The sequence below is a fragment of the Tachypleus tridentatus genome, chromosome 10, assembly GCF_004210375.1.
Source record: "Tachypleus tridentatus isolate NWPU-2018 chromosome 10, ASM421037v1, whole genome shotgun sequence".
Taxonomy (NCBI): Eukaryota; Metazoa; Arthropoda; class Merostomata; order Xiphosura; family Limulidae; genus Tachypleus; species Tachypleus tridentatus.
Window position 1 is genome coordinate 59,602,616 of NC_134834.1, and position 17,540 is coordinate 59,620,155.

Genomic DNA, 17,540 nt, shown 5'->3' on the forward strand with positions numbered 1-17,540 from the left:
TATCAACAAAAAGTTTGGTCAGTTCTCAAAGTAAGAAGATAAAAAAAAACGAATAAAAATATTCAGTAGGCCTAAAACCTGGCAGATACCAAAGAAATGTCATTATCTTAAGGTTTTGTTTTAAAGTAGTCTGAAAATGCTTTCAGTTCTTGTTTGTTTTACGTTTTGTCTCCAATTCACTAAGCTCAAACTACAGCTGCCTTCCCACCTGGCAAAACTTGAAAAACTTGAACTGATGAAGCAACAAAACGTTGTCCAAAACTTTACTAAACAGACATCACTATATTAACAACGCTTTTCAAGTCTTGATATACTTATATATAGATATTAAAAATAATATGATTGCGTTTTTAAAAAAGGAATTTTCTAGTCAGGACTAACATAATTCTTCATCTCGTCTTGATCTGTCTTTATATCCCATTAATCCCATTATAATACCCCATTAATGTTATCGTATATCCATTATGATTAGTAACCACAATCTGTAAAATAGAATATAACTTGTAACTTAGTTTCATAAATTAATATTATATGAAACAGAAAACGCTTTAAGCATAAAACAAATAAGAAACAAGAATAAAATGTAAAAGAGGTTTGAATGATAAAATAACTGTTTTTGTTGTTTCGTGCTTTTGAAACAAACAAAAGAAGCAGACATGAAAGCAGTTAAATGCATCAGTAGTTCCAAAATTAAGTTTTTATCAATTGAACTTTTTAAGTGAACTAAGATAATTGAAGAAGTTTCTTTCTTTCTCAGCTTTAACAGAGCTAAGTTGAAGCAGTAACTATAGCATTTGCGATAAAATGTTAAAATATGTGACAGAAAAACAATCAAGGCATTATAAGTTTAAACACCAAGCTATGAGATTAAACCTTCCTACACCGTGCTTAGACTCCTGTTAAAATAAATTATATGTATAAAATAGGCATTCTCTTTGGTAAACCAATATTAAATGAATGGTTATAATTGCAAAAAATTTCACTCTAAGGTTTATAGGCACAAACTATACATGTTTGGAGATGCAAATAAAAGTAAGTGTTAGTCAGCTATTGTGGTATATGAATAATCGATTATATGTAAGAACAAATAATCGATTATATGTAAGAACAAATAATCGATTATGTGTAAGAACAAATAATCTAAGTTAATATTCAAAATTGGCAAGTAAAACAAAACAGAAGAAGAAAAAGTGAAAACACTTACATTGTTTTACTAAAGATTTAAATTTAAAAAAATGATTTTCAGTTAAAAGTGTAAAAAGCTGAAACAACCCAAAATCTCACAAAAATAAATTCAAACTGGCATACGTTAAAAAGTGAAAAAACATCTTTATGGGTTTATGGAGAGTAATGCATATCGTCTGAAACAATATTCCACGACCTTCTTATATTGATAAACCGTATGTCAACAGAAAGAAACACTAAGTAATATTCATTGTTAAGCAAATGGTTCCTTTACATAATTTTAGTACACACTACAAGCTATTTATTCATTTTTCTTTCGTATATGCTTGGTAACGTTTTGTACTGTTGCCAACATTTACCACCCGACTATCTTTATTTCTTATTTGATACTCCTATAATAATCGCTTGTGAATCTTTTTATAATTATTTCTATTACTATACACTAGCCGATTACCCGTAGTGCAAATGCATTAGATCCGCGCGTGACGTGTTCATGACGTCATATCTGCATCCTGAGAACGGAGTTAAATAAAGTTCTCTGTGACGGGAAACAGAGACGAAACGTGAAAATCGTGTCCCCTACTGCAAATGTACATGCACACAGAATTAAAATTTCGGGAAGTTGATAATTGCGCATAGCGTAATAAAAAGTTATTTTAGTATTATATAAACAAAGATTCTATTATATACTCTTCAAAAAAAGAAACGCAAAAGGCAAAATTTGAGACATATTGTTAACAAGTTTATTCCGGGTAGTTCTGTATGACATATGTGAAACTTAGCACATTCACTGCTGAACATCCAAAGTCTGCAAAGGCGAAGTCCACGCTCACTAGTTGAAGTCTAACGTCACTCAACGTCAATAACGAGTATGCCCCCCGTGAGCATCAATAACTGCTTGGCATCTCCTGCCCATGGAAGCGATGAGATGACGAATCACATCCTGTGGAATGGCTGTCCACGCAACCTGCAAAGCTGCTGCAAGCTGAGGTAGAGTCAGCGGTTGAGGTTGTCGCCGTCGCAGACGTCTGTCCACCTCGTCCCAAAGATGTTCGATGGGGTTTAAATCTGGTGATCTGGAGGGCCAGGGAAGAACGTTGATGTTGTGGTGTCTCAAGAAGACAGTGGTGAGTCGGACTGTGTGAGGACGGGCGTTTTCATGTTGAGAAACGTCGTTGACGTTCATCATGATGGGTTTCACATGAAGCCTAAGAATTTCGTCGACGGTTGCGTACGGTCTGATCGGAAATCCTACGCAGCCCTGGTATGGTTGAGGCAGTAAACGTTGCGATGGTGGTACTATCCCGAAGGTGACGTAACCGGATGTTGCGATCTTGTGCGGGCGTGGTCACACGAGGTCTGCCAGATCGTGAACGGTCACGAGTTGATCCATGTTGTTGGTCACGATTCCATAGCTTTGTGATGGTGCTTGAATGGACATTCACAGCTCTGGCAACATCTGATCGAGATTCGCCTGCTTCCAAGCGACCAATGGCGTTGTGCTTCAGTCAGTCTTGGCGTAACTGTATTGCGTGTCGGTGGCTTAACACTGAGCTATGGAAACCGAGAACCCTTCATTTTTATAGGGATTTTGCACATGTTGCACTTGCAGAACATGCAGATCTCTCAAACACATTTATTAGACACGCATGCGTTTTGGCGAAAAATCCGATGTTTTCCTCCGTTTTCAATGTGCACAACTTTTATTGTCATTTTGGTCTGACAATCAGTGCCTTAACACGTGTAACATCACATACTCTGAGCTTGTAACGTTATTACATATATTTCTCCATAAAATAAGAAAAATATCCCTTTTGCGTTTCTTTTTCTGAAGAGTATAGTATGATATTTTAATGTATGTGAATGATATGTGAGACAAATGTTGCGAACGGAACTTTAGTACGTATTTGTTTCTGAAAACAAGAGTAAGGTAGACAAAAGATAAATTATTAACAAAATGTTACAGTGCATCGCACACTTTGTGTTTTTATGTGTTAGCACTTGTCCACATCTAATACCTCTTTCTATTCCAATTAACGCACATTTTATTAAATTTTAAAGATATAAGGAGCTCTATTTATACGTATTCCTTTCGATCCTGGGACTAAAACATTTAATGTAATGTTATTATACTTGAAATAGTATCTTGACGCCACTTTTTTTTAATTTCAATGACCGGCTCTAGTTTTTGTTAAAAATGTTAAATACTGACATGGAGTATTTCAAAATAAAGCAGTTTTTGAAATAACATAAGTGATAACATTAAAAAAATACCTGTTCGGATTTTCTACTGCTCAAAAAATCTTTCTCATCCAAGACTTTAGAAATGGATAAATAATCTTAAAATAGTACATCGAACGTGTTTCTTTTCTAGAAGGCGTAAATGTACCGTTGTACCAGTGCTTGCATATGTATTAATTTTGATATAAGAATGGTTTCACCGATGATAAAGGCAACAACTGTAATAATCTTAACAAACATTACTCTATAATATTCTTTAAGTGTACACCAGTTAAAAACTGTCTTCAGACATGTAACAGAAATAAAAACGAGCTTAACATCCATTAGAAACGAGCTTCTTTCCAGGTTTTAGTACGAATACATTTCGGACTCAAGTAAACACTTCGTTCTGCATAGAGTTTATTGTGGCTCTGGCGTGTTGCAGTTTGCAAGCAAGCCACCTGGAATTTTCCTTCTCAACTTTTGAAAAGATATATTTATATCCTCTGAGAATATTAGAATACTTAAAGATTAATGACATTTGTTGTATTTAATAAATACAGTCTAAAAACTTGCTAATTGTTAAACTTAAACTCAACTATGTTAAAAATAGGTTACTGGTATTTCATCATAGTATCGAGTGTTTATTAAGACTACTTCGGGAGTTAACCATTTGCAGTTTGTTAGGTGCAATGGGTATAATGAGTGTGCTTTATTTGGGAACTATGGACTACTATACACTTTTAAGGAAGCTAATAGTGAGGATATTCAACTTATATGTAGAGTTTTCAGGCTGGAGAAAAGTTGAAGGATATCCTAACTAAAGTTAAGGAAATAGATAAAGCAAACTGTTGTGTGGAAAATGACAGCAGGACTTCAAGAGAAACTTAAGCTTTTAGATGCAAGGGAGACACCAACTAAATATTAACAATGACATCACAAAGTTAGAAAATAGTAAAATTAATTGCAAACATCCTACTTTATTGAGCAACAGATGTCATCCTTTAGTTTAGGAGATGATAAGCTATTGGAAGCAAAAAAAGGAAAGGAAATAAAGAAGGTATGAGTTATGAATTTAAAAAGTTTTTTTTATAGGTGATTTTTCAATATGCAAAACAAATATATTTACTACAGAAATAGAATGGTAACAAGAAGTAGAAAACAAAACAAAGATGGCTCACAAAGTGTATGAGACATAAATTTAAAGAAAAATCACAAATTTAAGAAATTTATATTGTTTGATATTATAAAAGATTTAGAAAATTATAAAAGATCAAGCAAGTTATTTAAACAGGAAATCAGGAAATCTAAAAGCAAATATGAAAAATATTTGGCTGAAAAAATAAAATTAACAATAAGGATTTCTTTATTGTAAAAGAAAGTAAAAGTAAACTTATTGGTAAAAGTGATAATACCCATACCAGCCGCCCTGAGATACATTTTCAAACCTTCGTTAATTTAGATTTTTTCCTGCTTCTCAAGTTTAAGACAAAAGGTCACGTTTTACTCAGATTTATCTGACCTTTCAGCATTAGTCATATGCTGGACACAGCAAATTGTGAAACGTATGTGTTTTAAGTACTCAAACGCTTTGTTTAATATTATTATTGAAGCGAAACTGTAAATCTGACCTCAATGATTCAGAAACTACTAACATATTAAGAACTATAAAGAATGACACAGAAGTGTATTTCTATCACAACTGAACATTTACAATCAGACTCTCTGATACCTCGCTTGCCAATCACATAACAAACGCTTGTCTGTGCACCATGGATGAGATTATCATATCTAACACCTCTGCTGACGCACTTACAAATTTTTCTACCTATGACGTCAAGTATTGCCCTCTTCACTGTTTGCCCGCTACTTGCATTTGATTGGACAATTTATTCAAAACTGTTGAAGGTTTAAAAGATTTTCAATTTCATTTACGTCTGCAATTCACTATGTTACTTCTTCAACTTCCTTGTAGTTTATCGTCTAATGACGCCACGTTAACACTGGCGAAACGTCGCAAATTAGTTAAACACCACCTAACAATATAGATAAGTTTTTCAGAAATAATTAGCTTACGTTCCATATCACATTATTCTTGTTGATTTATGTTACTAATAGAAGTAGGGCTATGACTTTCTGTAAGTTAAAAGTAACTACCTTCTATTCATGTAATGAGATTAAAACATGGTTGAGATATATTTTTCATCTTATTCTTCTTCAGTTGGCAAATGAGCCCCAAAATAGACGCATATCTATATACCCACATTAAAAAATAAATAACAACTTCGCTTATTTAATCTTTTTCACACCATAACTGTGTACACAAGATTAAATAAGCGAACTTGCAAATAGCATCTAAGCCATCATTATGGCTGTTGTATCCCAACCGACTTCCTTGATTAACCCTATTGGCAGGCGAAAAGTTTCGTCGGCATTGGATATGACAGATGTAGTGTAGTCAACATAGCATATCGTTCTTCACTTTTATTCATAACTTATCAGAATAACTGTTACGTCATCTTTATGAATGTTTCATGCATAAATCCGCTTCCTCCATTGCACAACTTACTATAGATCGTTAATGGTACTAGATGTGGGAAACTGTTGACTTAGATACGCATACCTACAATTTATTCACTTATTGTTTCTTCTTTATTCCGTCTAAAAGGTCTGCAAATGGAGATTAAATATAATAGAACGACATACCCGTAATGGTGTTTAGATTCTACTTTCTCAGATACCTCTCTTTCTGAGGTACACTTCACCCCTCTTCAAAGAAGTACTTTCACCCCGTACCCCAATTATAAATATTCATCATCCTGATATGTATCCACTTTTGTGAAAGTTATTAAAAATATAATTTTATGTTCTTCTTCCTTTAGATATGAAATATTTACATAACTTTTGTGTAATCTTTATAAATATAGAGCACTTTAATAGTATTACTAATGGAATGTATAATTACGATCATAAACCGCCATTTTACGACTTAACATGAATAAATTCAAGCGATAAGGGTTTCTTCACTATAACTTCTCTTAAATTGAATGTACGTATGTAAACATTAAAATAATGACACCAGCAAGAAAATGTATTTCATCCCCAGCTCGATATTTTCTGTTACAACCAAAGTATGGTAAACTTTATATCGCTGGTATAATTTATATATTGCCAATTTTGTTTATGTCTAATGTTCTTGTTGTGTATGAATAAATACTATGAAAAGAATTCACTTCATGACACTAATTTATATGCAAACACATTAGTAGTAAACTCATCTCCTTTGGTGTAGCTGGACAGTCACTATTTCCACCAAGTGGAAGTTAACATATAATATATCAGTAGCAGACAGTCCTACATTACCCAATAGGCAAACTAAGCACGTGCTTAGGGCACACAAAAAAAGAGAATTTTGTTTAATAATTTGATATTTCAACAAAAACATGGAAATAGTCATCATGGAAAAAAATCAGAACTTTGTCAGACTTCCTTACATTCTACACCCTTCTTCCATTTTTCTTCTTTTTATTACTTTATGTAGAATTTATGAAGTTGTTTTTATTTTAAATTACGTATATATGGATTACCATAATCATTTTAGTGCTTGGAGCATATAAAGGTCTTAATCTGGACCTGATGGTAGATTATGAATAATGTCGCCGGACTGTCACTATTTCCATCAATGTAAGTTCACAACTACAAATATTAATCATAAATTCGCTTTTATTAATTCAGTTTCTTTGTTTCTTCTTTTCGCCCAATAAAAGTTTGGCCTTGAAGTGTTAACCTAATCAAAATACGGTCATCTAGGGCAGTATTTTTTCGGCGTCTACCAGTATACTTTCTTGGAACAACATTTCCTACAGCCCGACGACATATAAAAAATATGAATACACTACATTGGAGCTATCTTTCTCCTCTGGAATTGTTCATTTGATTAATACCATTTCTGAACAGTCGAAAAATATCACGCCCTATAACCTCTGGCACGTTGACGAAACAAGACTACACCAAGTACAGAGAAATTGTTTGAACGAATCGTTGATTTGTTTCGAAAAATATTACACCAAAAGCAAATCATTTTACTCAAAACAGGTGTGTGTCTGTCTTTTGACGAACAAATGATCAAAACAACATATACAGATTAGACTGCCCCCCGCTGGGACAGTGCTAAGTCTTCGTATTTACAACACTAAAATAAGGGGTTCGATTCCCCTCAGTGGATACAGCAGATAGCCCAAGTGGCTTTGCTATAAAACAAACACACACAGACTAGAATTATTACTTCAATATATTTGTCCAATTATACGCTACCTTTTATATTACTGCTTGGACATTTACTCACTAACAACTGCATGAATGCAGACAATAACATAAGTATTAGAGAGCATGCAAACATTTTGGCCAAAGCTCTACACTAAATATCAATGATAAACTTATTTTCATTCACGTTGCTATAGTAACACTATTACCAACAGGTGATAGGTTAATTATAATATTTTACAAATTAAATTTTCCAAGTAACATTTTTTGCTTCTTTAAAGGCTCTTTGGCCTATAAATAATTTAAAAAAAAAATTCAAAATAGTGTGTCACTCGGTAGGTGACAATGTACTTGTTTGTTTGTTTGAAGTTAAACAGAAATCAACGCAATGAACTATCAGTGTCAGGCCCGGCATGGCTAGGTGGTTAAGGCGTTTGACTCCTAATCTGAGGGTCACGGGTTCAAATCACCGTCACACCAAACATGCCTGCCCTTTCAGCCGTGTGGGCGTTATATGTTACAATCAATCCCACTATTCGTTGGTAAAAGAATAGCTCAAGAGTTGCCGGTGGGTGGTGATGACTAGCTGCCTTCCCTTATACTTATATATATACTGAAGTCTTATACTTCAGAATTAGGGATGGCTAGCGCAGACATCCCTCGTGTAGCTTTCCACGAAATTCAAAACTACAAACACACATAAACACTATCAGTGCTCTGCCCACAATGGATACGAAAACCCAGTTTCTAGCATCGTAAATCGCAGACATATCACTGTGCCACTGATGGGAGTGACAATGTAAAAGTTGATGAAGGAATGAAACCACACAAACTTGTATATGATTAATTTGATTAACAAAGGAGGAAAACCACATTTATAATCTTGAACTAATAATTATTAAGAACAATTATAGTTCTTTTTAAATTAGTTCAGCTTCCAAGTCTATTTTAAAGTATTTTTTTGCGCATACAATTGATTGTACCTCATCTAAGGGTTGTAACAGTATTAGCTTAGGTGTAATATTTTTAAGCTTCAAAACTGACAAAAGGCAGCTGAAATTTCGTAAAAATGGGCATAAAAGTAAACTATCAGGAGACCGAATATCAAATTAATGAGGTTAACTTCTGTATGTTATGAATATGGGGATGAGTATAGAATCATAAAAGTATAACGTTTGCATATAATTTTAAATATTTTTCGCCTCTTTAGCATTCAGAAATTGTTCAGTTATTTAGTTACCTCTGCGTATGTGTACTTGGGACGATGAAGCTGTGAATAAACTACGCAAAGATACATATTGTGAAGTTATTGTTCGGGTATGGCCTACTGTTCGGGATTTCAACTTTGGAGCTGTTTGTTGCAAAATCATACTCCGCACTTTGGGGCCGTGAATGCTCTATTAGAGTCACGGGCCACTCCTGCTATTCGATTAGAATGGCTAAGTAGATGATGGCAAGTGGCCTTGACAATAGCTGTCTTCTTTTCTATGAGTTAAAAATGCGCAGCAGTCTTGCGCGTTGCGCGAAATTCTGAAACAAAAAATAAATAATGAATAATTAAGTCGAATAAACGATTACTTTCTCTTACTACAGAAGCTTAATATGGCAGTTTTTGTTGTTTGTTTTCGAGAAATATGTTAAAATTAATAAGATGACAAAATTTATGGTAACCTTCTATTTTATGTTCTAAACTTCTGTTTTCTTTGCAAATCCTTTTTGACAACTTTTCAAATATATGTTTTTCTACGTCTTGTGTTCACATCAATCGAAATAATGAGTTTACTAGTTTTTAATTAACCACAAAACTACACAATGGGCTATTTGTGTTGTGTCCACCATAGGTATTAACACTCAATTTTTATCATTATAAGTTCACTGAATTAACATTTAAATAGTGGGGGCAATAATCGTGAACTTCGTGGTAAAAATGTTTGTACCCTAGGGCATAAACCACTACGTATTTTATCACCAAAATCCTATCTTGAACATGTTTATAACACAACAGCTATCATCTGTGGAGTTCGAATGTGTCAAAAGTACAACGTGTATGTTTGCGTACAGGTAAGGCACTTATGTAGTTATTTATCTATCAATAAATGCATTCCATCGATCGTTAACAGTTTGCAAGAACACAACATTTCACTCCAAGGAAGGAGAGAGAGAGAGTATGGGGAGTAAACAGTTACTTGAGTCAGAAATGTTGGGCCCGCATACAATTCGCTACATTTATGTGAGAAATACACCGGCTTGTCAGAGATGCAGTGTTAAGGCTAACTTAAGAGCCCCATTAAACCCAGGATGTGGTCTGATTTACGACATTTCGGAACGAAATGCTGTGACTTTTAAAGCCGCCATGGGTCTAGACTATTCCATATTGATACCGAGGCTTTTATGGTCTATAACTTAAAATATAGCTTTAATAATTCTTTACAGGGTTGTGGCTAAGCCGGTGTTGAAGTCAAATGGTGATTAATTTAGTGTTCAATAAAAGGGCGACGTCGTAAATGCAGTAATAAGCACTGAATGAGGATATTAAGTTAGAGCAGGATATGGTAAGTATATTCTAAAGAGAGAGAGTGCGTGTTTCGTATTATCACGATACACAAGATCAGTTCATTATGGTAGTGAACTCTTTTTTTTTTTCTTTAATCGCGAAACCTGAAAATAAACGCTTTAAGCGTTTTATTTATTAATGAAAATTTCACATGCATTCCCTTATTATTCAGTTTAGTCGAAGTAAAATCTTTACAGATAAGATTTATTTTTTTATATTTAAGTATTTGTTAAAACACACCTTTGGAATATGTTTTTGTTTGTTTTTTTTATTTCACGCAAAGCTACTCGTAGGCTATCTGCGCTAGCCGCTCCTAATTTAGCAGAGTAAGACTAGAGGGAAGACAACTAACTAGTCATCACCAGCCCCCGCCAACTTTTAAGCTACTCTTTTACCAATAAATAGAGGGATTGACTATCACATTATAACGCCCCACTGCTGAAAGGGGAGCATGTTTGATGTGACGGGGATTCGGACTCGCGACCCTCAGATTGCGAGTCGAGTGCCTTAACCACCTGGCCATGCCAGGCGTTTGGAATATGATATATATTGCCAGTTTTCTTTAAGTTAGTCCCGAAGACAATAGCAAACACATTTTGGGATGGATTACCATAAAAGTGAAGGACTGAGGGTAATTTTTAATTTTGGCATAAGTATTTACGTTAGGCCTTTTGTACTTTATGTAGCCAAACTAATTTGCGTAATTCGGAAACGTAGCGACCTTTCTATTATTTCTCAGAATGTAGTACTTGTTATTGTTTTCTTAGTACAAATCTACTCAATGGCTACCTGCATTCTATTCACCACACGGAACCGAAGCTCGAAAGTTTGTGTTTTACTTTCGTAAACTTGTCGCTGATAGCTACCAGTGGCTCAACGAAAAGTCTGCTAACTTATAATGCTAAAATCTGAGTTTCGATATCCGTGTTGAGTACAGCACAAATAGCTTATTCTGTAGCATTGCGCTTAATAACATACAAGACCCTGCATGGCCAGGTGGTCAGGGTACTCGATTCGTAATCTGATATTCACGGGTTCGAATTCCCGCCTAACAAAACATAATTGCTCCTTCAAACGTGGGAGCGTTATAATGTGACAGTCAATCCCACTATTCGTTGGTAAAAGAGTACCCCAAGAGTTAACGGTGATTGGTGGTAACTAGCTACCTTTTCCCTAATTTTAGCTGCAAAATTAGGGACAGCTAGCACAGATAACCCTCGTGTGGCTTTACACAAAATTAAAACAAACAAACAACTAATCCATCAGGTATCTGATGATAGATGCCTTTTTTGACGAAACCGTGGTCGTAATAAATAAAATATTTGTGAAATGTACAGTTGTCTTTATTTTCCTTTATTTAGTAGTGATGTGTGTTTCCACAGTAATTAGAATACTTGCACTTCATAACATATTTTGGATCTGTTTTTAGAGGTTTCAGCAGCATCAGTAGTAAAATAGAAATATTTGAAGTACAAAAATTAGTCAGACGACCAGTTTGCTGCTTTTTCAAATAATAACTGGAAACAAATAGTGCTCAGTGACCTGTTTAAACTTACTTGACAACATGGGAAGAGCAGTATTGAAAGAAAAATGTTCTTGTGGCGTGAGAGATCTGAAGCCTGAGTGATATGAGAGACCTCCATCTGTCAACTCTATATAATATCTGACACGACAAAAACCCTAACCACGGAAAAAGCAAAGATCTTTTCATCCTTCTACTTTACTGATATAATAACCTCATTTCTTTGTAACCTTTCTTTCATGTTTCATGATCATCTAATAGCATGGATGAAAGAAAATGCAAAAAAAAAACACAAAAAACAGCTGATTTGACGAAACATTTTTTTTTTTTTTTACTGTACGTAAAGGTAACTTATCAACGATGCTATGTCTTACGCTTACTTACCTGATAAAGGATATGTAGGGAATAAATAAGAAGTAAATGAATGAAAGTGTTTCAGAAAGGACTTAAAGGCACATAGTCTACTTGTGAAAGTACCTTTAATCGTTATGGCGAAATTATTTAGTATAATTTATAGGATTTTCTGTGCATTGTCCGTAAGACATTTAAAACTAGGTAAGCAATTTAATTTATAAAAGTTTTAAATTTATCGTTAAGATTAGCTTTCCTACACAATGAAACTATGACTTCTTGTTGTATAATTTAAGATTTAAAAACGGATCATCCAAAAATCCTGTAAAATAGCAATTATATTTCTTTCTTATATGCCTGATAATGTTACGAGTGAAATTCACCTACGTAGAAAATTTAAGGATAATTATTTTAGGAAAAGAAAAACTAGTTTTTCCAAGTTTAAAGTTTTTCCATCTGAACAGATACAGTTTAAAAGGGTAAAGGTATATATATGCTTAATGATATTGTAATTATATATAATTAGTTATCTATTATTCTTTAAATAATGAATGTAAAGGTTCCTACAGCACTCATATTATTGGGTTTTCTTATATTGTATTTTTTTTGCTTTGTAACCAAATATTGCATAGTTTAAAATGTTTCTCTTTAAATTTTGACAATAAAAATGATGTCAAATGAAGTTGGTGATTGAGTACTTAATGAATGTTGAATGTACGTGGAGATAAATTACATAAAATAAAAAAATATTAGTTTTGCCAATTTTAAACTAAATTCAATTTTTGTTATTAATAAATGTTTATACAGTCATGACGTACGTTTCAGGTGATAGTTTATCTTGTTGTACTTACAAATAACTGTTTATAAACATACAAATATATGTCTCCGCTGCACATTCCAACAATTGCTGTAAGACCTTATGTAATAAAACGTATCCCATTTCTTTGGGACCTAAAAATTTGAAGTGATGTAATGACAGCGGAAAGAGAAGAGGGTTGTTGACGTCACTTATTTACACTCAAGTGGGTAATTTAGATGTGTGGATATTGAATCGAGAGTGGGTAATTGTCCTACATCATATACTTTTGGACGTTGGGGATCCATCCACATTCCAGTAAGCCACCGCTGTGTTCACAACTTTCTCTTCATCAGTACCAATAGACCTAACCAGTGACAGCAGCTACAAAAAGTCATAGTAATAAGAAGTTTAGAGTTGGGTCGAAAAAAAGTTTGCGGTATTCTCCGTTACAAGTAACTGGTTATCAATCAATGCTTATAGAAGCTGTGAACAGGCCGAACTTGAGATCCAGGAACAGGCGTCATCAGTCACAGTTTGACTTGCCATAAAGGGAAATAGATCCTTGTGTAAGTTAGTACGGGATTTACATTAGACTCACTAACCATGTATACTTTGAGTGTATTGTTATTGGGCAAAATTGATTAGTACTTTGATATGATAGAATAAATAGAAAAAGAGAGTTTAAACATTTTAATTTTATAAATAAAAGATAAATCAAACTTCAATCAATGTTTCAGAAAAAGCTTTAGTAGAATTTATGTAATTATATATTTATTTAGGCCACCAAAATTTCAATTGATTATAAATAGTGTGTGTATTATGTGCCTTAATCTGTTAAGTAGAAAATGAAAAAGGTTTGTAAAACAGTATGTTGATCGCTGAAAATCATGTATATCTTTTTTTTATCGTCTACATACTCAAGAGATGTATACCATGTTAAGCGTAAGCTTGTGTTAACCTGCTACAAATTTAAGGCCCGGCACTTGACTCGTAATTTGAGGGTCGCGGGTTCGAATCTCTGTCACACCAAACATGCTCGCCCTCTAAGCTATGGGAGCGTTATAAAGTGAAGGTCAATCCCACTATTCGTTGGTAAAAGAGTGGCCCAAGTGCTGGCGATGGGTGGTGATAACTAGCTGCCTTCCATCTAGTCTTACATTGTTAAATTAGGGACGGCTAGCGCAGATAGCCCTCGAGCAGCTTTGCGCGAAGTTCAAAACCAAACAAACTACAAATTTAAATGATAACTAAATCATTGTGATAATGCATAGGATAATTGTTCGTCTTTAGCTCAGATTGTTTCACGTTTCAATTATATTACTGTTACGAAAGATCATTCAGTCTTGCATATCCTGATGATTTGAGCACTCGACTAGGCATTTGCGGGTTGCGAGTTCGAATCCCATACCGAGTATGTTTGCTCTTTGAGCCGTGGGAGCGTTATGATTATAAGTGCAGTCAATTCCACTTTTAGTTTGAAAAAAGTACCCCAAGAGTTGGCAGTGGGTTGTATTGACTAGTTAGTTACCTTCCCTTTAATCTATCACTTTTAAATTAGGGATGGCTATCACAAATAGTCTTTGAGTAGCTTCACGCGAAATTTCAAAAACAAATCAATACTACATCAGTATCTAGAACTGATAAAAGGTTTCCCTAGCCTAACATTTGAATATCTGCAAATTTCCGAAATAAACTTAGTTCTGATAGATAGAGTGTGTTATGAATTGAAAAATATTAATTTATATTTCAAATAAAAGTATATTAATATGAATTTCAGTTCCAAAATGTATTCTGAACTTAATGTTCATGGTATTTACAGTAGTACTGATTAAAATGTTAATGGTAATTACACTAGTACTGATTAAAATGATCATGATGTTTACACTAGTACTGATTAAAATGATCATGATGTTTATACTAGTACTGATTAAAATGATCATGATATTTATACTAGTATTAATTAAAATAGCAGATTTAAGCATTTAATTAGACATTCTTTGAGCAGTAACTTCAGCATAAAAACTCTTTGTTAAAATAAAATTTGTTTGTTTTTTAATTTCGTGCAAAGCTACACGAGGGTTTTCTGCGCTAGTCGTCCCTAATTTAGCAATGTGAGAATAGAGGGAAGACAACTAGTCATCACCACCCACCGCAAACTTTTGAGCTTCTTTTTTTTTTTTATCAACGAATACTGGAATTAACTCTCACATTATAGCACCTCCACGGCTGAAAGGGCGGGAATTTTTGGTGTGAGGGAGATTTGAACCTGCGACCCTTCAATTACGAGTCGAGCGCCTTAACCACTTGGCCATGTCGGGCCTGAAAGAAAAATATAATTCATACTTTGTGCGTATCAATAACAGAAAGTACTTAAGTTCATTCTTTGTCAAAATTTACTGGTGTGTCTCTGTTACTAGCAAAATAAAGATCATCTAGATTTTTAAGTGTCTTGTAAACTTATTTCTTTCTTATTTTAATGTTAATTTTATTAAAAGTATCGATTAAACGTTCCTTATATAAAATGTATTTAATTTTATTAATTTCGCATATGTGTTTTTGCCATATGGAATGCTTAGCATTGTTAGCCTGGAATATTGGTTTAGGAATAATCTAAATTTCCCTCAACTGACTCAGTCGCGTGAGATATTATTAGGATTACGGCCGTAACTATCGCTAAGAACAAAGGTATCCAATAAAATGAGCAAATACATTCTATTCTTTTTCTTTTTTTTTATAAATGTTGCATATTCATGTCTAGACTGGCAATTCAAATGAATTACATTATTTACTCGGTTAATGTTCAGTTTGATCTAAGCAATTAGCTTGCCTTTAATATAAATTACTGATAATGTTATCAACTCCTGTGCCCAAGAGTTGGCGGTGGGTGGTGATGACTAGCTGCCTTCCCTCTAGTCTTACACTGCTAAATAAGAGACGGCTAGCACAGATAGCCCTCGAGTAGCTTTGCTTTGTGCGAAATTCAAAAACAAACAAACAAATCAACTCTTGTTTCACTTGAGTACCGCTGGTACAGCGGTAAGTCTACAGATTTACAATGCTAAAACGGGTTCCCCTCGATAGACTCAGCCCGATGTGGCTTTGTTATAAGAAACACACACTTAACTTGGAAATAGGTTTGTATATTATAAGTCAAGTAGGTGAGCGTAGTGATTAGCGTTCCAAACTGAGTGTCCAAAAGTTACGTCCCCTTTCTCCGAAATTGTGCTCCACACATCGGACACTCAAATCTCACAATTGGATTAGCGTAGTTCAAGACAGTGAAATCTCATAATTCGATTAGTGTAATCCAAAAGTTGACATTACAAAACTAGCTACCTCCTTCTAGTCATTCATTTGAAAAATCATAACATTATAAAGATTAATTATTAATTTCTTACGTACGAAATTTTTAAAGTGAGAATGGCAAATGTATAAACAAATCTAATGCCTTAAACTACTTAAACAGATCTTTCTGTTTCAGATAATGTGATTCTAATATATTAGGAAAAGGAGTGAAAAAACGCTGTGGGACAAGTTAATAGTTTGGTTTGTTATTTTAATAACAACAAGTAATAGTCAGCACCTGAAATCATTAAGTACCATATGAAAGATTTGGTTGTTTGTAATCAAGGGTAAAACTACAGAAATGCTTATCTGTGCTGCGCTAACCATGGATATCGAAACTCAGTTTTGACGTTACAAGCCGTTAGACGTTTCGCTGTGCCACTGGGGATTCTTCTTAAGGAAGAAGTAGATAGATTAAAATTTGAAATCATAATTAATAAACTTGAAGTCGGTAATTATATTGAAGTCAGTTATATATATATATTTGAATACCTTGATGTAGGGCACACTTTTACTATCATCGTCATCACGAAACTCTCGAGTCTAAGTATGATGTCAAACTGCCTCTGGCAACAGCAACATGTAGATACCAGCGTGAAGCAGTTCACTGAAAAACAGAAAGATCAATTCGCGAAAGGTCACGGTGGTTTAACAGTAGGTCTGTTTAAGAACGACAGTTCCCTTGGGATTGAATGGTCGACATTTCTAGAGTCAAATGAGCCAACTGAAATGTTTGTTGCTAGAAATTATAGCGTTATAGATCAAAGTGAACAGTTGTAGTTCTGCACACCAGAATTCTTCTCAGCACTCAGTTGTCACGATTAAGAAACAGCCTGTGTTGTTGACACAGTTAATACATCTCCCCTGATGTGCTAATGACGTCATCACCTATGACGGCTGTTTGCCTTATGTGTTGTGACATGCTGCTTGTATTCGTAATTAACATTCAAGCATTCATACCATAGGAGACTCATGAATTTATTAAATATACATTAATAATAACAGATGAAATTATATATTTGTTTAAAGAACGATTCTAAGGATTTTTGCACAATTCTATAGAATAATCAAGTTTCGATCTCTTATTATAGTTTCACACTATTTCCAATATTTAATGAAAAAATATATAGTTTTAACACATTGTGTAGTACAAATATTAATATTCCTTACAAGAAAACGCCCGTCCGGATAACTAAAAAGTTAAGGTGCGAGCGCTTTTGCTTTAAGATAATTCCTGCATAACATGCTTTCCTATATGAATATGGTTAGAACTGTTTATCAAAAACTGATAAAAGATGTTT

At 34.0% G+C, this 17,540-nt stretch overlaps 1 long non-coding RNA gene across 1 annotated transcript in view; it reads right to left on the bottom strand.

Moving 5' to 3' along the window:
- Positions 1-17,090, bottom strand: part of LOC143229373 (uncharacterized) — a 29,666-nt gene extending 12,576 nt beyond the window's left edge. The window contains exon 1 of the long non-coding RNA XR_013015835.1: positions 16,732-17,090. This is a non-coding gene — a long non-coding RNA (uncharacterized LOC143229373). The remainder of the gene's footprint in view (positions 1-16,731) is intronic.
- Positions 17,091-17,540: the final 450 nt, after the last annotated feature.